Below are 22,733 nucleotides of genomic sequence, written 5' to 3' on the forward strand. Positions count from 1 at the left end.
ATTAACACCTGAAACTTTAAAAAAAAAAAATCAAGGTCAGCTCTGGGACACCCAGGAGGACAGAGTTCCCACCCTTAGAGACAGCACAACAAACAGCCCCATGGATAAACAGCAGAGAAGCAACAGTTTGAAAAATGCCAGGGGTACACAGAAGGGAAATTTGTTTACTAATCTCAGAGTGTGTGCTGGAGGGGCAGAGATCATTGGGAGGCTTCTAGAAGAGTAGATGCCCTTCTCCTTCCACACCCCTCAACCTAGACATAGGGACACCTGTGGGAACCAGCACAGCATCACACACACTACCTACCTTGCTAACAGCATGCTTCACCCTTCATTCTCCTGTGGACACCAATATGCCCTTGGCCAGAGCCCATTCAAAGCAGTGCCACAGGCTTAGCAGTGAGCAGACAGTCCCCAAAGGAGCACCACTTCAAAGTGACTCCCACCCCAGGGTGAGGAGAAGATAACACATACTGGTCCAGATGCAGCCCCATTAGTGAGCTGAGGAAATACATCTAGTCTGACTGCAGCCTCCACCCACCAATGAAATCCCCTCGGGGACAACACAAGGAAACCCACCAGCTGTCGTGCTTCCTCATTTCTGGCAAAAGCCTAATCTGACCCAATTCAAGCCCATGGCAATCCCAGACTGGCCCGCTAACAACACAGGGACCAAACCGTGCTCACAACACACAGAGAGCCTTTGCAGATGACTGGGCTGATAGTAAATGCAGCTCAGCCACACATCACCCATGAAGTGACAAGGTCTGGTGCACAGGGAACATCTCACTGCAGGACACTACAGAAAATCTTCTTCATAAGGCCACTGCTTTCAAGAACGCAAAATGTGGCTGACTTTTCTCACACACAGACATAGGGTGTTAGACAAAATGAGGAGACAGAGGAATATGTCCCAAATGAAAGAACAGAACAAAATCACAGCAAGTGACCAAAATTCAACAGATAAGAAATATGCCTGAGAGAGAATTTAATGTAGTGGTCATAACAGTACTCACTGGATATGAGAAAAGAGTAAAGGACCTCAGTGAGACCCTTAACAAAGCTGTAGAAAACAGAAAAGAACCAATCAGAGATAAAGAACTCAACTGGTATTAAAAATACACTAGAGGGAATAAATAGTCTGCTAGGGGAAGAAGAAGAGCAGATGAGCTACCGTTGAGGCAGAGTAATGGAGAACAATCAAGCTGGAAAGGAGAGAGAGAGAATAATAAAAAATGAAAATAAACTTAAGGGAGTTCACAAAAGCAAAAATGAACTATCGGACTTCATCAAGATGAAAAGCTTCTGCACAGTGAAGGGAACAATCAACAAAATTTAAAGGCAGCCTACAGAATGGGAAAAGATATTTACTTTATTGGGAATTTTTGATTCCTGATTCAATTTTATTAGTAGTAATTGTGTGTTCACATTTTCTATTTCTTTTCATTCAGTCTTTGTAAACTTGTATGTTTCTAGGAATTTATCCATTTCTTCCAGTTTATCCAGTTTTTTGGCATATAATTTTTCATAGTAATCTCATAACCTTTTGTAAGTCTGTGGTGTTGGTATGGAGACATCAGTACTGGTTTTATTTGAGTCCTCTCTTTGTGTTGATGAATCTTGTTAAAGGTTTATTGGTTTTGTTTATCTTTTAAAAGAATCTGCTCTTAACTTCATTGATGTTTGCTATTGTTTTGTAGTCCCTATTTCTGTTATCATCACTCTTTATTATTTCCTTCCTTCTACCAAAATTAGGCACTTCCCCCCCTCGTTCCCTTAGGTGTAGAGTTAGATCATTTATTTGAGATTTTTGTTTTCTGAGGTAGACTTTTATCACTAAAAACTTTCATTTGAACAACTTCGTTTGCATCCTTTTTTTTGAAATCTGTGTTAGCACTTCCCTTGTCTCCAGATATCTTTTCATTTCCTCTTTGCTTTCCTTGTTGGCTCATTGGTTGTTTAGTATCATGTTGTTTAGCCTCTATTAGTTTTTTTTTTCCCACTTTTTTCTTTGCAAATGATTTCTAGTTTCCAAACATTATCATCAATAAAGATGCTTGATATGATTTCAGTCTTTGTAATTTATTGCAACTTGTTTTATGGCCTATCATTAAGTCATGCCCTTCTTTGCATCTTATTACATTCCTTGTTTTAAAGTCTGTTTTGTCTAAGAAATATTTCTACCCAGCTTTCTTTTTGTTTCCATTTGCATGGAATATCTTAGGTCTGAACTGAATCTCCTGTATTTTACAAATAGATGTGTTTATTTTTTTATCCATTCAGTCACCCTATGCCTTTTGGTTGAACATTTTTTCCATTTATATTTAAATTGTTTATGGGTATGTACTTACTGCCATTTTCTTGATTGTTTACTAGTATTTTTTATAGTTTTTTGTTCCTTTTCTTACTCAGTATTTTGTGATTTGTTGAGTTTCTTTAAAATTATATTTGGACTTTTTCTCTTTGTTTTTCATGTATCATATTTCATGGTTACCATGAGGCTCATACATAATACTCTTTAATACAGCAATCTGTTTTAAATTGATGATCACTTAAGTTTGAATATATTCTAAAATCACTGGAAGACAGGTGGTGGTGATGGTGGAGGGCACTTGAGGGGAAGAGCACTGGGTGTTGTATGGAAAACAATTTGACAATAAAATATTGTGGAAAAAAAAATCACTAACCCCCACCACATTTTTATGTATACAGATACATATAAAGATATTTTACATATTTTTATTTTGTGTATTTGTTAACCCATCATTGAAGGTACATTTGATTTTATTACTTTAATCCCTCATACTAGCTTTATATATGGCTTCAACTGCTGCGGTAATGGTGGTGGTCAAGGCTGGACCCTAATTCGCCTTGCTATGAGATCAGGCCACGCCTATTTCAGGTGTGCTGGTAGGTGGTGCTGAACATTGTCTCCCCTTAGCAGAAACCACTTTTTAGGGGTGGTGGTTCTAGTTGAGGCTGCCTACTTGATGGTTTCAGGCAGCAACCATTTAAGGGAACACCCTGAGTACTTTGATAGCACCTTATTCTGTTTTCTTCACAGCACCATCATTCAGTGAATGTTCATTTTTGTTTGTTTGTTTGTTTTTGTTTGAAGCATAAACTCCATGAGAGCAATAATATGTTTGTCTTGTTTCTTTCTCCACTATTTATAACAATGCCTGGTAAAATAGTACTTCAATAAAACTTAAATGAGTAAATAAATGTATAGGAGAAGACACTTTTCAGGGTTGTAAGCTTTACATCTCATTTGGGTTTTTGAGCTATTGTTAACAAAATTCATCTGAATATATTTTAAAGTTCTTAATGTCTTTATTCAGTGATTAACAAATTACTCTGCGTGCAATCTAGGAACTAGAAATGAGTTCCTTAGCACTGTACAAATTCAGGAGTTTTACAGCCAGAAAGGTGTGGAACAGGAGAGTCCCAGCTGACCAGAAAGGTGGATTTGTTATTGCAAGATCACTTTCCTTTAGAGGATGGCATGTGTCTGTCGGGAAGATTAGGTGCCAACTAGTTGATTCCTGATTGGCTGGCTTAAGATTCCATTTCTGGGAGAACTGAAACTGTAAGTAAGTTACGTTTCAGTTTGGTTAGATGGGGCTCAGCAAGTGACTTCCTTATGGTCCTTTTGTCTTGTTTATAATTCACCCTTTTGATCAGACTCTCAGCCTGAGAGATGTGTTCAAAATTGAAGGTACTACCACTACTCTCAGCTCCCACTCTGGAGTTCGCAGGGTTGTTTTTTGGTTTTTTTGTTTTTTTTGTTTTTTTCTGAATCTTTGTGTTATTCATCAGCCATGTTGTCTTTTTGCTGAATCTCTTAGTGGAACTCTTGGGTCATATGTTGGGTTTACATTTTTTAAACTGGTCACTCTCTTCATTGCTTTCTGACATTCTCCTCTTAAGGGGATCATTTGCTTGCTGGTTAGCAGCTGTGAACATGCATTTAAAGCTTTTGAGATAACATTGTGCACCAGGGAGAGTACTAGATTATTAAAAGCAACATAATTCCTGATGTTTGGAGTTCATATCAGAGCCATGGTCCCCAGAACCTAAAGCAATCTGAATCAAGTCAAAGAAAAACTGCATTGAAGGAGTTCCTTCTTAAGTCATCTGGCTTGTTTAGTGAACTATTGTGGCAGAATCTCAACTTCCCCAGAAGTCTCAATCCAAGTAAAGTGAGGGCTGTAGGCCATAGTGCAAACATCTCCTTGCTGTGCTAAAAGATAATCAAGAGCTATCCTATTATAAGAGCAACTTTGGGCAGAGAATCTAGGCTTTATTGCTACATGTATTGCTTTAGCAGCAGTCTTCATATCTTTAAGAGCTAAAAGATGTTTCTGATTAAGATACTGATTTGATCTTATTGTAGCCAGAGAATTCAGGACAAGGATGGTCAGAGGAAAGGAGGAATTCAAAGAAAGTCTTTTTTTAAAAATGTTTTAAAATATGTATTCATTTTTGAGAAAGTATGCACACACATGCTGGAGAGGGACAGAGAGAGAAGGGGACAGAGGATTAGACGCAGGCTCTGCACTAACAGCAGAGAGCCCAATGTGGTGCTCAAACTCACCAACCGTGAGATCATGACTGGAGCCAAAGTTGGATGCTCAACCAACTGAGCCACCCAGGTGTCCCTGCAAAGAAGGATTCCTGATCTGATAATCTTAGACGGAAGCAGTCTACCTCAATGTCGGCTATTCCTTTTCCTAGTCAATTTGATTTTGAGGTCTAGTATTTTCAAAGAACCAGATGTCATGTGGGGCCCTTTTTCAGCTGTGAAATATGCAGTCAAGACTCAGTACCTTGTAAAAATACCTTCGTAGGTCCTTTTTCTAGAATCTTATTTTGGCAAAAGCATCAGAGTAAAACAATAACTGTATATAACAAAAGACTTAAAAAGCCTGTGGCTAAAGACGTGAGAGTTTATTTTAATATAATTGACTAGGAAATTTATTTTTGTGATATACAACATTTCAAGAAAATGACTGGAATTATGACTGATAACATTATACCAGAACATATCAGATTCCTAGGAATTTCATACAGTTTCTAGAATACATAATGAATAACTCATATCCATACAAATATTACCTAATAACTTTTAACATCACTTATTTGATAATGCTTTCCACTTAATTGAACATAGCAAATAAACCAAATTAGCTTAACATTTTACCAGGTGAGAGGAAATCCTCTGATGTTTTTCAGGGGCGTTCTGGTAAATCTCAAAACTTCTTTGTTGTAAAAAAGACTGTTTAGAATTTGATTTTGGGAAGTCATCAAACCTTTAAAAGGTTTGAACATTTGATTAAATATGATCACAGGTCATTACGAAATAATAATTACTATTTAAGCAAAGTAGATGTTAAAGACATATACAGAAGTTTACATAGTTGTGAACACAACTTAGCTCTTTTAATATGGAGAACATTGGGTTTTCTTAAGCAGTCAGAGAGCTAGTAAAGACAACACGAAACACAATAAATTGTTTTGATAAGACACAAAATTTTTGCTGGACATTCAGATTACCTAAGAGGTAAAGAAACTTTCACAGTCTCCTATCAAAAGCTGACCAAAAATCCAAGAAACCATGCTAATTGTGCAATAGTGTGCTTTTGAATTAAATATTCATTAAAAGAAATCCATTCTAATTATAGCCAGCTGGATCACACAAAAAAGTTCCCTCCCCAGTTTTTTTATACAAACTTTCTATTACTTTTCTATCCTGATTTTATATATGATTTTGTCAGTTATTTTAGAACAACCATTTTACCTTCCTTGCCTACTTTTTGTACACAGTTGTTTCACCCTTACTATTTTTGAGTAGTTTTAATTATATAAACTGGTAGAAGTTCTAATCCTTAGAATTCTTAGTTTCTGGTAAAAACTAAGAAATAAGCAATTGTATACTCTTTTTTACACTAGCATTCTGTGGATTAGGAAATCTCTAAATAAATTTTACAATTTTTAGAAGTATGTTCTTATAGAGAATGTTTTAACGTGGCATAAAATGTTTGCCAATAGATTACCATACATTAAATTTCTCTGTAATAAGAATTCAAAAATAGATAAACTTGTGTTCAGTAATTAATGTTTCATTATTTTATCTTATTTAGAAAGGATTAAGATATTAAGCGACCGTCATTTAACTTTACTTGGCAAAGCTCTAAATTTTCCAGTTACCAGAAAGATTTGGGGAAACTATTCAAGTAGACATACCATTAAACATAATTATTGCTGAAAAGTTTATCTGTAACTCTCCTCCCACTTATCTCTCTTTAAATCATTTTTAATGTATTTAGATTCCTCTTAAAAATTTCACAGGACATTAATCAAAATTAGACTTCCTTCCTGCTAAGTTATTTTTCTTGCTGACATTTTTTGTAACAAATGACATGAACTTATTTGACTAGTAAACCAGGTAGAATAAAAGTCATTCGTATGCACTATTATTTGATGCTGATAACTCTAACAACATACCTAATTTAATTAGAGTAACAAACTTAAGCTAGTTGAAAGTATTTGGTTTGGTTTCAGTATTTCTGAGTCTTTTATAGGCACTTACTTTTCTTTAAGCCAATCGAATAGAGCTCTTGTACAAATAAATTCTGGCAGTACCATCTGGAGGTAGAAAAATGTGACATAACTACAACATTTATACATAAACCAACCTAAACATATTAATAGATGCAAACAAATATCTTATTCTAAAATTTTAGCCATAAGAATGTTCTCAGCAGAGGTGAGAGCTGATGGAGGTTAGGCATGAGCTCCCCCCAGACCCACTCGGTACTAAGACTTCAGCCACCAAAATGCCATCTTTAATGGAACATGCCATGGAAACCATGATGTTCAAATTTCACAAAGGGAAATTTGCTGGGGATAAGGTTACTTAACAAAGGGGAGTCACCTGAGAATACTCATGGAAAAGGAGTTTCCTGGATTTTTGGAAAATCATAAAGATCCTCTGGCGGTGGACAAAATAATGAAGGACCCAAACCAGTGCCAGGATCCCATAGTGGCTTCCAGAACTTCTTTTAGCTAGTGGTTGGGTTCACCATCAAATAAAATGACTATTTTATAGTATACATGAAGCACAAGGGAAAGAAATAGGCAACACTGAGCAACACTCCCACCCAAAGAGAGTTCTCCAGAAGAGTCTCTTAAGGAATCTGCCCCACAGCTCCTCCTCCCAAATAAAGGATTCCATGAGCAGATTGGACCCTCAGAAAATGTACAAATAAAATCCAACCCCCATTTCAGAAGCAGAGAAAGAAAAGTCAGTGAAAGCCAGATAAGCTTTTGATTTTTATATTGATTGTATTCTCTTGCCCTCAATAAACAACTTCCTTTTTTAATTCCTCAAAAAAGTAATAATAGCAAAATAAAAATAAAATTTTAGCCATGAGTCAGGTATGGTAATGCAAAACTCACTAGTTTATTAAAAAGGAGTTGGATCTAAATTCTCTTTCTTGCAGATGGTAGAAGTTAAGGTTACCTGCTCAGATGCCTAAAGCTTTTACTCATTTGTGGAGAAGACTTTTAATATTTTCATAGGCCTCATTTTCAAATACTCCTCCCCCACCTTTTTTTTAATCTTCTGATAAGAATTCCTCCCTGAACTTTGCATTTTGAAGAGGTGGCCTACATAGGAGTTACTGAATAAGGTGTACTAGAACATTTGGATTTCAAGGACCCCAAAAAGAATGAATGTCCCTCTAAGCAGAGATTTTGTTTCCTAAATTCAGAATTTTACAGTACTTAACTAGCCTTCTGAGGTGAATAGGGGTTTTGGTATTGACTGAAAAGAAGAGTGGCTTTGAATTGCTTCTAGAACTGCATTCTCTGTCCTGGTAAAGACCCAGTTTATAAGACTAGAAGAGTTCTTAATTTTTCAGTGAATTGAGTAGCAACCTGAATTCAAAGGCCTTACCCACCCGTGCAACTACATTATCTTCAATGTGCTTATTTATATCAGGGAGAAGATCTTCAATGAAGATGGAAATCAACAGAATTCTATATTCTAGATTTAGAGCTTTGTCATTGGAATATTCGTCTTTACCCCTGCATATGTTTAGCTTAGGTGACAAGGTCTAGAAAGAAACTTCCTGTCAGGCTCTGAGTATCAGCTTTCAGTTTGCCCAATCTCTGTCAGTAGAGCTACTTTAAAAACTCCTTTCAAAATCTTTGTCAGGTTTTAGCCGGACAAAGAGTAAGTAACTTCTTGCATTATCGAACAACTCTATGGATGCAAGACATGTCCCCAAAGAGGGTGCAAAGGATAGAATCCTCCCAAGATCCAGAGCCATTCCCAAAGATAGTCAAAATAAAGACTTCAACAGTTCCCCTCAGGGTCTAAAAATAGTGGGGCCCAAACTGCAAGTGGAATGCTACCATCATTTCTCTCTTGCCATATTTGGGGTGCTCCTAATCTGACATGCTAAGCCAAGTCATCAGAACACAAAATGAGACATACAAGAAGCAAATAGTTGTCTGTGAGAGAGAAAGGATCAATAACCAGTGGGTCTGAATTTGTAAAGGAAGGGACATTGTGAAATTCTACCATCTCTCAACTGAGCACTACAGATAGAGATCCAGGAGAGTTGACCTTGGTAAGATTTTTTTCCCTTCAGTGGCTTTTGCCAGTTTCCCCAGGATCCCATCTGTAGGTTCCAGAGTGAGTGGGTTTCAGAGTGTAGGTCCATTATTGGCATGATTTTCTTTTAATTTTAATTTTAGATTCCTCTTGGCAATTTAATGGAGTAACTGGTAGCAGGTTATCAGAGAATTTCTAGAGTTCTATCAACTCTGGGAGGGGCCCATATGAGGATCCTCTAAGAGTAAATATAGTGGCATCTGTAAAGTCATTAGCTTGGTAGATTTTCTATTATGACAGTCTTTTCAGAATGGAAAGGTAGTTCAGATAGACTATTAGTCAAAGACTCTGAGTACTCAGGTAAAGAGGGATTGAGGGGAGCAGAAGTCATATCAGCCTTAGTCTTTTAAGTGTCTCTTAAGTCTAACTTTTTATTAGCCTTTTGCAATGAATCATTCAATGGTGCTCTTTTGGAATCCTACAGGCTTTTGGAGGCTTCTGCATACCAATTCAAATAGGTATCCTATGGGGTGCCTGGGTGGCTCAGTGGGTTAAGCATCCGACTTCGGCTCAGGTCATGATCTCACAGTTTGTGGGTTCGAGCCCCACATCGGGTATTGTGCTGACAGCTCAGAGCCTGGAGCCTGCTTCGGATTCTGTGTCTCCCTCTCTCTCTCTCTGCCCGTCCCCTGATCACACTGTCTCTCTCTATCAAAAATAAATAAATGTTAAAAAAAAATTCAAATAGTATCCTATTTGTTTGATTTGAGAACCCTTGCTTTGAAGTGCACTTTTTACAAGAGCATTGTGGTCTATTTATATATTCCCTGTAAAGGCGTTTTAATTCTAGGTTGTCTTAATAAGTTTTTGACATAAGTTTTTATATATTTTTATAGATATCTGCAGCTTCTAGGGCCACCGTTTTTAAATATAAAATAAGCAGTTGTGCCAGATGGTAATAGACTCAGTTGTTTTGAAATATGAGGATCCCATTTCTTTAATTAAGCCTTTGGTTTCTTGGAGCCAAGTTAATACCTGGAAAGGGGTGTGCTGCTGGGTTGGGAACTTGGAGTGTTTTACAGTGTACCTTGTTGCATAGAAATTTTTTAGAGGTTGGCAGGTAACCTAATGTCAATCTAACCCATTCCATGACCAGTTTATCCTAGTATGAGAGTCTTAGAGTTAGGTGGGTTCTATGACTTCCATTAACAACAGATCTGTTAATCATTTTGCCTCATATGCACGTTAACAGAAACCAGTAGTAACCAAGGAAATGGACTGTGTATATGAGCAGTAACCAAAGAGATGGTACTGTGGACTGGCCAAGAAAAGGCCTTAGGTGTATACCACTAGCACTTTGCAAAGTGGAACTAGAGACTGAACTGTCATACCTCCGCAAATGGGGACTATGGACTGAACCAAGGACACAGAACTCCAATTTTAGACGTAATCATCAGCCAGCTTAAGGCTACCTGCTAAACCCTTGACTGGGACTGTGGACTAAGTTCATGGACTAAGGACTGGCCCTCTGTTAGAGCCTCCTGTCGGTCTAGATTGGCCCGTTAATCCTGGACTGGAAAAAACTATTTAGATCAGGAGCTCAACACAAAGAGAGTGGGGCTCAGACCAGAAGGAACTTACCCATGTTCCTCAGAAACAGTGAGAAAGACCTAGAACCCGAAGTGTCTGGGTTCCATTCCTGCCATTAACTTATTGAACAAATATCAACTAAGTACATTTTTAAAGATCTTCCTGGCTTTATTCATTGATTGATAAATTGGGCAGCATCCAATCTAGCAGATGGAAAGGAGCTCCAAGGAACTGTTCAAGGAGCAATTATAGGTTTTTGGTTTGTGGTTGCCATGAGGTTCATATATAACAACCAGCGGCTTTAAATTGCTTATGTTCAAATGCATTTAAAAAACATCCCCCCACCCCCGCTATGTTGTATGTTTTTGAAGTCCGATTTTTCAACTTTTTATTTTGTGTTTTCCTCAAGTAATCGTTATAGTTGATTTTACTATTTTTGGTTTTTAACTTTCATACTAGCTTTATAAAGTGTTTAATCTACTACCTTTACTATACGTTTGCTTTTACCGTGAGGTTCTTTTCTTGCCTTTGCCTTTGCCCTTCCTTCCTTCCCTCCTTCCTTCATTCCCTCCCTCCCTCACTCCCTCCCTCCCTCTCTCCCTCCCTCTTTCTTTCTCTCTCTCTCTCTCTCTCTCTCTCTCTCTCTCTCTCTCTCTCTCTCTCTTTCTTTCTTGTAGAAGGTAAAAGATTTGTTTTGAAGAGAAACCAGAGTGTTGAGATTTTTTTTCTTTCATAAGTTTCTCCTAGTCACAGCCTTTTCTTTTCTGTCTCAAGGAGTCCTTTTAACATTTCTTGTAAGGCTGGTTTTGTGGTGGTGAACTCCTTTAACTTTTGTTTGTCTGGAAAACTGTCTCTCCTTCAATTTGGAAACATAACCTTGCCGAGTATCCTTTGTCGTAGGTTTTTTCCGCTTAGCACTTTGAATATATCATGCCACCTCCTTCTGGCCTGCACACTTTTTTGCTGAAAAATCAGTGGATAATCATATGGGGGTTTTCTGGTATAAAACTACTTGCTTTCCTTTTGCTACTTTCAAGATTCTCTCTTAATTTTTGACACTTTTAACAATTACATGTCTTGATGCGGACCTCTGGGTTCATCTTGTTTGGGGCTCTTCATGCTTCCTGGATCTGGATGTCTTTCCTTCTCCAGATTAAGGAAGTTTTCAGCTATTATTCCTTCAAATAAATATTCTGCTTCTTTCTGTCTATTCTTTTTTTGTACATATGTGAATTAGTACACTTGATGCTCCAGAGGTCCCTGAAACTATCCTTGGTTTTTTTTGTTGTGGTTGGTTGTTTTTTCTCTTTGCTGTTAAGCTTAGGTGATTTCCTCTACTCTCTATAAGGTTACTGATCTACTCTGCATCCTATAATCTTTTGACTCCCTCTACTCTAATTTTCATTTCAATTATTATATTCTTTAGCTGATTTTTTTTTCTTCCTTTGTTGAAATTGTCACTGTGTTCATTCATTGTTGGGTTCAGCCAGCGTCCTTAACAATCATTACTTGCACTCTATCAGGTAGATTGCTGATCTCCCCATTATTGTCAGTGTTGTTCTTTTTTAAGGTTTTATCTTGGGTTTTTTTGTTTATTTGTTTGGAACATACTCTTCTATGTCTTCATTTTGCCTGATTCTCTGTCTTGTTACTGTATATTATGTAGATCAGCTGAGTCTCCCATTCTTAATGGAAGCCTTATGTAAAAGGTGTCTTTTGGAACTCCTAAGCACAGTCCCCTCAATCAGCAGAAGCCTGCCCACTGGGGGTATACCCTTCATGGGCTGCATGTGCCCTCCTGTTGTAGCTAGGTCATGACTGCCACAGGCACACTGATGGGTGGGGCTACTGCTAGGGGCAGCGGCTGCTTCCAGGCTGACACCACCCACTGGATATGATGGGAGTGGGGGCCACTTTGGTGGTACATCCGGGGTGGGCAGGTTTGCAGGGGAACGCTGGGGCGGGGTGACTAGCAATGTTGATCAGAGTACCAAAAGTGGTGCCTGTCAGTACTTCCCATCCCAGATAAAATTCCTGTAGATGCCTTCACCTCTTGCACATGCCTAAAATTAGCCAGTAAACCTCCTTCATGTACGGCCAGAGCGCTTGCTTTTCAGATACTGCCTCTGTGCTAGGTTGTGGAGCAAGCGATTTTGTAACCTGTAACCCCTTGACTCTCCCAGAGTTAAGCCCCACTGATTTTTAAAGCCCCAAGTTATGGGAACTTATCTTTCCAGTGCAGGTGTCCAGGGCTGGCATAACCAATGTAGGGCTTGAACCCCTTATGCCTCAGACATCTTTGCATTGGGGACATCCCTCCCACTGGTGGGTTGCTGCAGCAAGGGTGTGGGCCCTGACCAAACTGTGCCTCTGCCTCGCTTAACCATCTCGATGTGACTTGTTCTTATATCTTTAATTGTGGAAAGCTGTTCTGCTCTTCCTCCGGTTGTTTTCGGAGAGAGCTGTTCTATGTGCAGTTGCAGTTTGGGTGTGTTTGTGGAACGAGGTGAGCACAGTATCCTCCTGTTCCACCATCTTGATCAAAAATCTCTGTGATCGGGGCACCTGGGTAATGTCCACCTTCAGCTCAGGTCACAAACTCACGGCTTGTGAGTTCAAGCCCCAGATCAGGCTCTGTGCTGACATCTCAAGAGCCTGAAACCTGCTTCAGATTCTGTCTCTCTCCCTCTGCCCCTCCCCCACTCACTCTTGTCTCAAAAATAGCTAAAGATTAAAAAGAAGACGAAGAAGAATCTCTGTGATTGATTTTTTTTCTAAAGAAATTTACTTTTGTTTCCAAATTTGTCCTCAGCCTTCTTTTTTTTTTATTATTATTTTCAATGTTTTATTTATTTTTGATACAGAGAGAGACAGAGCATTAGAGGGGAAAGGGCAGAGAGAGAAGGAGACACAGAACCGGAAGCAGGCTCCAGGCTCTGAGCTAGCGGTCAGCACAGAGCCAGACGCGGAGCTCAAACCCACGACCGTGAGATCTGACCTGAGCCGAAGCCGGAGGCTTAACCGACTGAGCCACCCAGGCGCCCCAGTGATTGATTTTTTTAGCACTTGAAATGTGGCTGGTCCAAACTGAGATAGACTGAAGGCAGTGGTGTATTAGTAAGTGAGCTCATGGGGGTGGGGTAGGGGAGCCTTGATTTATGTCATTTGCTGATTTCTCTTAATGTAAGTACTCCTGCTGTGGCCGATTTTAAAAACCCTGACTTGCAAAGTGATCATGCACAATCAATTCTCAGAAGCCAATTTGAGTCAGCTCTAGTACACCACTTATAAGTGTAAAATATATACCAGGTTTCAAAAATTTAAGTGAAAAAGCATTCTAAAATATCTCAAATACTTTCTATATTAATTACATATCAAAATGGCAAATATTAATTTAAATAAGTTAAAATTAGTTTCATTTGTTTCTACCTTTTTAATGATAGAAAGTTTAAAATTAGAGATGTCATTCACTATATTTCTGTTGGAGAACAATGTTCTAATAGTTACATGGGACTACTGAGTACTTGGGACTATTAAGTATCAGTGTGATTAGATTCTATTTCCATATCATATTTTAATTTGGTTCTAGCATTACAACTGTGTTCAACCTATTAAAACTGATACTTACTTTTACATGTTGACTCATAAATTAGTATAGATATTTTTCATGTATTTTAGTTGAAATGATGCATTATTTACAAATATACTTATGTATTAATGTTTTTGAAACTTTTTTCTCATTTTAGTTTTTAGGTTTTTTTTAAGAGGAAGAAAATGTGTTTTAGGAGTTTTAATTGGCATAACCATTAATAATATATTTTTTAAGTTTATCTGTTTTGAGAGAGCACACGCATGTTCAGGTTGGGGAGGAGCAGAGAGAATCCCAAGCAGGCTCCATACCACCAGTACAGAGCCTGATGAACTGCGAGATCATGACCTGAGCCGAAGTTGGATGCTCAACCCAGGCACACCAATAATTTGAAAAGCGAATCTAATTGGTGCTTTTGAGAAACTTAATAGTGATACTAAAATTATGAAATATATAAACATGTATGCTCTTTACTTTCTGAGAGGTTGGTTAACCTTTCATTTTCCTAGTACAAGAGTTCTCAAGAAGTTAGTGACCATATTAAATATCAAACTGGTAAATGCCTCTTCATGAAGAAATCTCTCAAAACGGACAGTTTAAGAGACAGATATCACACTATATCAAGAAGATTTTATGGCAAAGATAAACTTCAATGACTCCTTACTTAATGTTCATATAAATCTGAACTATCTAAAACTCCTATAATTTTCTTAGGTAAGGAGTACTTGTCAATAGATTGTATTCAGTCTGTCCATTACTTTATGAACAATAACTGCTCTTAAGAGCAGTTTTTCTGTCTATTTCATCTCTAGGAGTGTCTCTTTTGATTGATGAGAACAGTACTTAGATTGCTGCACTTAGCTGTGCTTTTCTTGTAGTTGAAGATGTGTACATTGTTCTTGGTAAATCTTAGAACTGCATTAAGGAAAAGTTTGGAAGTTGAGCATTAGAATTGGGGTGAGGAGGATGTGGTTGTATTTTTTGGCTTTATCATTTATTATCAAATCATTGAATATCTAAAATGTATTTCTGGGAGCGTCTGGGTGGCTCAGTTGGTTAAGCGTCGACTTCAGCTCAGTCATGATCTCATGGTTTGTGGGTTTGAGCCCCGTATTGGGTTCTATGCTGACAGCTCAGAGCCTGGAGCCTGCTTTGGATTCTGTGTCTCCCTCTCCCTCTCTCTCTCTGCCTCTCCCCCATTCACGTTCTCTCTCTCTCTCTCTCTCTCTCTCTCTCTCTCTCTCTCTCTCTCTCTCTCAAAAGTAAATAAACATTTAAAAAAAGTGTATTTCTGTGTATGTCCTTCCTTTTTTATAGATTGAAAACAAATGGTCATTTGTGGGATTTTTTTAGTTGTTATTTTGAATGTTTATATGTTTTGAGAGCGTATGTGAGCTGGGGAGGGGCAGAGAGAGAGCGTCAAGCAGGGATTGAACACTGGGCTCTAGCTCACAAACTGTGAGATCATGACCTGAGCTGAAATCAAGAGTCAGATGCTTAACCAACTGAGCCACCCAAGCACCCCAAAAATAAATGGTGATTTGAAGATTATTTAATATTGTTCAAGATGTTTCAAAGAAAAATCACTTCAAAAGTCAAATAACATTTGCCACTGTTAGCCAAACCTATTGAAGTTGACTTTTATTAAAATTGCATTAAAATAGAAGACAGTTTTTCTTAAAAGGAAATTTAGTACCCTGTTTATAATTGTTTCTCTTTATAGAATTCTTTTATTTGTTCATTACATGAAAATTGTATCTATAGAGTAATTTCATTCAGTAGCCTATGATGCTGTCACTTATGATACTTATAATAAAATCTAGTGTGTCTGCCTATAGACATAACTGGTCTCCTAGCTTAATTCTATTTCATGATCCATTTTATAGAGTACTGTACCAGAACCTTCCTCTCCTTTTTTTAAGATAAGCAGACTTAATGTATCCAAAAAGTTAAATAACTAACTTTACTTCATATAGCAAGTGTTAGAGATTCCTAGTGTGCTTAGCTTTAAGCCATTTCAGACTTCCTGGTATTGTTTTCCATCAGCTTACAATGTATTTCATGTTAGTTTCTATTTCTAAATCTTTATTTTTATATGTGCATATGTGTATGTAAACCTGTATGTATACATGTATGTAGATCCTTATATATGTGTAAACTTACACATATTTCTCTCTTAATCCTCTAATCTTTGGACCTTTAAATGACAGATTCTATTTTCCGTTTAAATATCATGTCTTATAGGATACATTTCTTTTTATAAGATATTTGAAAATAGTTATTTATACTAATTTTCATCATTCTCATAAAGATCATAGGACGTACAATCTGAACTGGCTTGTGTTTGTTTATATTAGGCAAAAAAATAGAATACTTAAACAGAGTTTTAATTAGTGAGTGATGGGATTGATGTTTGGCAATACTTTGATCCATATAACTGACTAGACTTTAGATATATGTTCTCATTTGTCCTCTCTTCTCCCCTTTCCTCTTATTCCCTTCCTCCTCTTATTCCAAGTTCACGTAGTTGTTGATGTTCCCTTAAAGCTTAAATCCTTTAACCCAAATGTTAGTATTAAACTGCGCTAAGCAATTCAGTATTTTGGGTGGCAGTTTAATAGCTTCTCAAGAATGCTTTTTGGGTACCTATTATTAATGATTCAAACCTTTATTCAAATATAGTAAGTTAAAAGACAATGAGAAATTTTCAATATTAGCATTTTTATATTGTACAAAAAAACATAATAGGGAGTAATGTAATATGATTATCAAATTTGAGTGTCATACACCTTCCAGAAAGCCTCACTTCTATTTAGTAGTTGGCTGACTTGTGAGAATATTTCAGGATTTATGAATTGTGGCATAGTACATTTTCCAACTGAGGAGGTTCACATTTTTAGTCAGATTCTTGCGGCTTCTCAAAGACCTAAAAAATAGCTATCATCATTCTTTTTCTAATGTGTTTGCATATATATACACACACATGAAGAGATTTAGAAAGCAGATAAGTAAAAGAACCAGCACAGTATCTGATACATAGTAGCTTATTATCATTATTATTATTATTCATATTTTTTCCATCCCTCTCCCTGCAAAAACTAACAAGCAAAAAATAAATTGGACTGTGTCACAGATTTGGTTCACGGTGCTGCTTGGTGCAAAGAGGTTCATCGGGGATCTCTTAGGATCCAGATCTGTCAGGGAGTGAAGACAGGATTGAGCAGAAGGACAAGGTGGTTGATCCCTCGGGGAGCTCTGAGGCTGGGATGACCCTGCAGAGTTGTTCCTAATTGGAGCAAGGGCTCTTGGCCTTTGTATCACTGCAGCAACCAGTCACAGGATGAGGCCGCTCTCAGGAAGGGAGATGTAGACAGCATACCACAGAGTCCACTACATAGTCTCCACGGACTGTGAATGAAACACTAGATGTTCAAGCCAGAAGTCAGGAGAATGTTCAAGACTCCTGCCTGTTTTTGAGTGTTCTTGAATCTGTTCCCTCTTTCATCTCCCTGTCTTTCATAACCTAGGATGTCATGTCACTTTAATTCCTAATTTTCAGTCTCTCTTTCCCCCAAAAGTCCTTCACACAATGCCAAAGTAATCTAATAGGCTTTAATTTCTGCCCATCCTTAAACACTTCGCTGTCCAGTTTCCGTGCCTCCTTTGCATGTTATTCCTTGCATCTGGATTGTTTTTTACCCCTTTCTTTATCTTGATAATTCTCACTCACGTATTATAATTTCACTCGTTAGGTCCCTCCTCTGGAAATTTTGATCACTTTTCCTCCCTTTCCTCCTCTGTAACATCCTGCTTATTATCATCCTTCCCTCTGGACTCATTGTGGCTTTTATCCTCCCTGAGAGCAGAAATGGTGTCTTACTTCTGAATAAAACCAGTCTCTAACTACAGTGCCTGGAGTTCATTATAGGAGCTTAATGAATGTGGGCTGAATGAATGGAGAAAGCAAATGAATGACTCACTCAATCAGTTCATAGTCTGAAAGCTTATCTGAGAGGCGTTGGCAGAGGCCGCTCTGTGTTTGCATATATTAGCATTTGCCTGCATGTGTATAACTATATATAGCAATGGCAGATTTCTACATTTGGATTCAAGTTAATGTGATATATTATTTTCATTCTCTTCTCCAAACTGTCTTCAGATATGACTAGAGAAACCTCTCAAGCTCTGTTAACGCCTTGTGCGAGAACGAGATTCATAATTTTTTTTTGCTCTGCTACTCCATCCATCTCCCCACCAAAGAGACAGAAAGAAATGTAAAGCAACTAATTGAAAAGGTTCTAGTAACAGTGTTCTAAGACTGATTTAAACAGAAGTAAGTTGCTTTGGTGAGGATATTTTGTTACTCAATAAACATTTACTGAGCACTTGACATGTCACTGAGTTTTCAGTATGTTCAAAACTGGAAATAGAACAATTAAGAAACTATTTTAGAGCATTTAGTCTAATGGAGCCAAAAGGCATTAAGAAAGTGTGATAAACGCTTTAATAAAAATACATTTAAAGCGCTAGCTGTAGAATTAGAGGGCAGGGTCTGCCGAGGGAGAAGTGTGACCTCAGAGAATGCTTCCTGTCGGAAGTGATCATTGCATTGCTTTTGAAAATTGAGTACGAGTTTCCCCAGTGGAGGGAAGTGAGGCTTCTGAGGCAAAAGGAACAGCATTCATTCAGCATCCATAAGTGATAACAAGGTGATGACTATATTCCAGTTACTGTTCAAGGCACAAGACCTCTGCCTTTTTGGAGACCTCGGCTGTTCTAGTGGGGGAGACAGACAGTGAACAAATTAAGTGTGGTGAGAGGAACCTAGCCAAGACAAGGAAACAGAATAGATGAGCCTGTGTAGACAAGGTTGTCTGTGTGTGCTTTGAGGAGCCCTAGTCCTGGGAGAACTACGGAACAGGTTGTGGAGAAAAATTATTTTGAAGAACACCATCCTGGTCAATCCTGCTATAAAGAAACTTAGATTATTCTGGATTGTCCCAAATCCAAACAGGTATTAGACAAGAAAACCTCTCGGTCATGAGGATTTTGTGAGCTAAAATTCCAAAGAACACACTGTGGGAGGACCTAGACTAGAGTGTGAGGACCCCAGAGGCCCGGCAGAGGAGGAGAGGGGCCCAGAGACGGAGACTTGGAGCCTGATGAACAAGGCCTTTTGGATGATAATGAATTTGTGACCCGTTTTCGGCTGGGAGCCAGCAATGCCAGGATTAGATTTTATTTTATAAAAGTTGTTATGGTGGCAGCTTGGAAGCTGTCTTGAGTGAAGAAAAGAATAAGTCAAGAAGCTTTTCAGTAAAAAGAGAATGATTATGGCCTGAACAATGAGAAGGAAAGGGTATGTTTTTAGAGACATTTGGAGGTGGAATCGATTCAGTCAGATAACTATGTTTATAGAAATGAAGAGTGAGTCAGAAAAATTCTTGGCATGTAATGTTTTAAATGAGTGAAAGTACATCTTCAAGAGAGGGAAACTTGCCCCTGATCTGCCAATAAATGAAGGTCACAGCAGAGATAAAAGGTGGCGGCTGGCTAAGCTATGCTGAGTGTGTGAGAAATAGGAGCAAAGTAATATGTTCAAAAATGTTCCAGACTCTGCATCTCTACCACAGTTTCTTTCACCTTTGAAATAAAGGATGGTTAGAAATGAAGTGGAAAAATATCAGCTGGTCTACTTTTGAAAGGTTGAGCTTTTACGAAGAAACAAGCTTGTTATCACTTTTAAATAAGACAGAATATGACCTTGAATTAGAGACAGATTAACTGTATGTCTAATTGGTGCACAGCACACCTACCTGCGCAGCACCTGACTCACCAAGGACAGGCAGGTGGCTATGTTTTGCTGCCAGAGAATCATCTGGACCTCACTGGCAGGCTCTGAAGCAAAGGGCACAGAGGGAGCTGCAGATGGCAGAGAATAGTAGAGAACATTAGGAAGAAAGAGGGAAGTGTGGCTCAAAGTTATAAAATGTTATCTATGTCTCTATTTAGATTTTTTTTCTATATTTCTATTTTATGTGTGTGTTTGTGTATGTGTAAATATAAAGATTTCCCATCAGTATTGTGTGTACCCTATGTTTGTCAATGAGCCATGATCTGTCACCAGAGAAGTAAGAAAAATATCACCTAATATGCTCCCCCCTCCTCCACTGCAGGAGTATCTTGGGTAACCACTGTATTAGAATTCAAAGCAAAACAATTCAAAACCAAAATAGTTATTTGCCTTGAGGATGACGAGGTAGATGAAGTGTAATTAATGCTTTTACCAAACTTAACAAATACAAGTATGATGTTTTCTTGTAAAGATGACAAAGCACATTGTTTAAAAAAATCTCTAATATTCTTCATGGTGGACTTCAGTCAGCTGTTAAAAAATAATTAAAAATATAAAAAGGGCAAGGTTAATATTAGTTACCAAAATGTAGTTTGATATCACTGCTCTTAATTTTTTCTGAGCCTTTTGATCACTGGTGAACTAGAATAGAACAATAAGTGGATTTTTACACTTGACATTTTATACTTTAGCCTGGAAATATTAGTGTTAAAAATCAAAAGTCAAATTTCCATTTGAGCAGTAGTCTTAAATCTTCATAGAAATTTTTCTTTAAACAATTTTGTATTTTCGGGATTCCTGGGTAGCTCACTCGGTTTAGTGTCTGACTTGATACTGGCCCAGGTTGCGACCTTGTAGTCATGAGATCGAGCCCTGTGTTGGGCTTCACACTGAGCATGGAACCTACTTGGGATTCTCTCGTCTCTTCTCTCTGCCCCTCTCCTGCTCACTCGTGTGCCCACTCACATGTGTGCACACACTCTCTATCTCTTAAATAAATAAAAAATTTTTTTCTATTTTCAAATAAGCCTCATTTGATACAATTATTCAAATTGTTCGGTTATATTTTTTTAAAGCAGAATTAGCAAGGGCACCTGGATGGCTCAGTCAGTTGAGCGTCTGACTGGCTCAGGTCATCATCACAGTTTGTGAGTTCTAGCCCCACATTGGACTCTGTGCTGACAATTCAGAGCCTGGAGCCTGCTTCAGATTCTGTGTCTCCCTCTCTCTCTCTGCCTTGCACCCCCCCGCCCCCCGTCACTTGCACTCTGTCTCTCAAAAATGAATAAATGTAAAAAAAGAAAAAGAAAAACTATTCTAGCCTAGCCATCAGAATCAACACTTATTTTGATATATACCAGAGTAAATCATGGTGTGTGCTCTTGCTCTTCCAAAATGGAATATGAAACACCTTTTGTGAGCTGTAAGTTATACTTTGGTGTTTACAGCCACATAAATAGGAAGCTATGGATTCCATTTCATTTACCCCATTCCTCTGGCTTCCTACATTTTCCTTTTCTGCCTGGCTCTTTCATTTTCCTGTTTGTTTCTTTTTGTTTCCTCCTTACATTTCTTCATCTCCATTACTTTCCCTCACCTGCTTTATTTCTGACCCTCTTCTCTGACCAGTCCATGCCTGCTGTACTGGAGCCTTGTGGAGCTATCCCTTTAAGAAGTGCAAAGGCCAATTTAGGAGGATGGATGTTTGACCCGCCAGAAGCGACTGGCTGAATGAACACTACCAAAAAGTACTGTTGCCTAACTACATCTTCATTCTGGCTTCTTTACAGAATTTCATTCTTTTCTAAGTTTGTTTATTTTTGAGAGAGAGAGAAAGTACATAACTCCAAGTGGGGGAGGGGCAGAGAGAGAGGTAGACACAGAATCCAAAGCAGGCCCCGGCTCCAGGCTGTCAGCACAGAACCCCACTCAGGGCTTGAACTCGAGGAACCGTGAGATCATGACCTGAGCTGAAGTCAAACACTTAACCAACTGAGCCACCCAGGCTCCCCCAGCATCTCATTTGCTTTAAAAATTTTTACTGTCCTATTATTATACATGATTCCAACACACAATGTATAAAAAAGCACAATATGAAATAACTCCCCATGTACCTCCCCTATGCCCAAAGCATATTTAAAAAAAAAAACAAGATTATGTAGGTAAATTCAAAATTAACACATTATAAAAATATTACCACAGCCAATATTTCTTCATTCTTGAAAGCATCAAAGATAAATTCTTAGTTTCAAAGAAAAGCACACCACTTTTGGTTAAACTCTGAGTCTTTTTCAGGTTCACAGTAGTCTGTCTATGAATCAAACATATATGTCCACTGGCCTGGGACATGGGCTCTTCTGTTAGAACTCAGCACTTTTAAAAAAATGATTACTTGAATTATAACTACACATAAAATTTAAACTCTAAATGAGCCCAACCATTGCTAAGAAGCTGAATTTCAAAGAATAAAGACGGCTCAGTAAGCACAGTCATTGTGCATGCCAGCCACCCCTGTCCAGCCTTTGTGACAGCAGTGAGCATTTTCAGTACTGCATTAAAACATAAGTGGCCCACCTTCGGAAAAGCAAGAGAGGCTTTCCAAGGACAGGTAAAACATATTGTGAGAATGTAGCTCCTGATCTAGAATTCTTTTCCACAGTTTACCTCTCGCATCTGTCCTTGGATTTTGGTGTTTTCTTTGTCAAGTTTTTGCGCCTGTTTCACAAACTGATTTTAGTATATGCTGATGCCTCAGTTCTCTTTTCTTTTGATTTTTAGCTTTGTATTTTCTGCCTTGGAGTCATCCAACCCATTGACAAATTATACCAGTGCCGTCCTCGGCACACCTGTAGACTATCTTAGTATAGCATTTGCTAGTGAGGTTTTTATCAGAATAATTTAAGAAAATTAGGTGCAAGAAAAGTCCCAAGTTGCCCTCCATATAGAAATGGTAGAACACTCTTAAATACAGAGAACAAACTGAGAGTTTCTGGAGGGGTTGTGGGTAGGGGAATGGGCTAACTGGGCAAGGGGCATTATGGAAGACACTTGTTGGGATGAGCACTGGGTGTTACATG

General features: G+C 38.2%; 1 protein-coding gene and 1 pseudogene across 1 annotated transcript in view; both read left to right on the top strand.

Annotated features, from left to right (window-relative positions):
• Positions 1-22,733, top strand: part of PRIM2 (DNA primase subunit 2) — a 324,616-nt gene that overhangs the window by 287,289 nt on the left and 14,594 nt on the right. The gene's annotated exons all lie outside the window — the stretch shown is intronic.
• Positions 6,840-7,140, top strand: LOC115295845 (annotated as a pseudogene).

This window comes from Suricata suricatta, chromosome 7 (genome assembly GCF_006229205.1).
Source record: "Suricata suricatta isolate VVHF042 chromosome 7, meerkat_22Aug2017_6uvM2_HiC, whole genome shotgun sequence".
Taxonomy (NCBI): Eukaryota; Metazoa; Chordata; class Mammalia; order Carnivora; family Herpestidae; genus Suricata; species Suricata suricatta.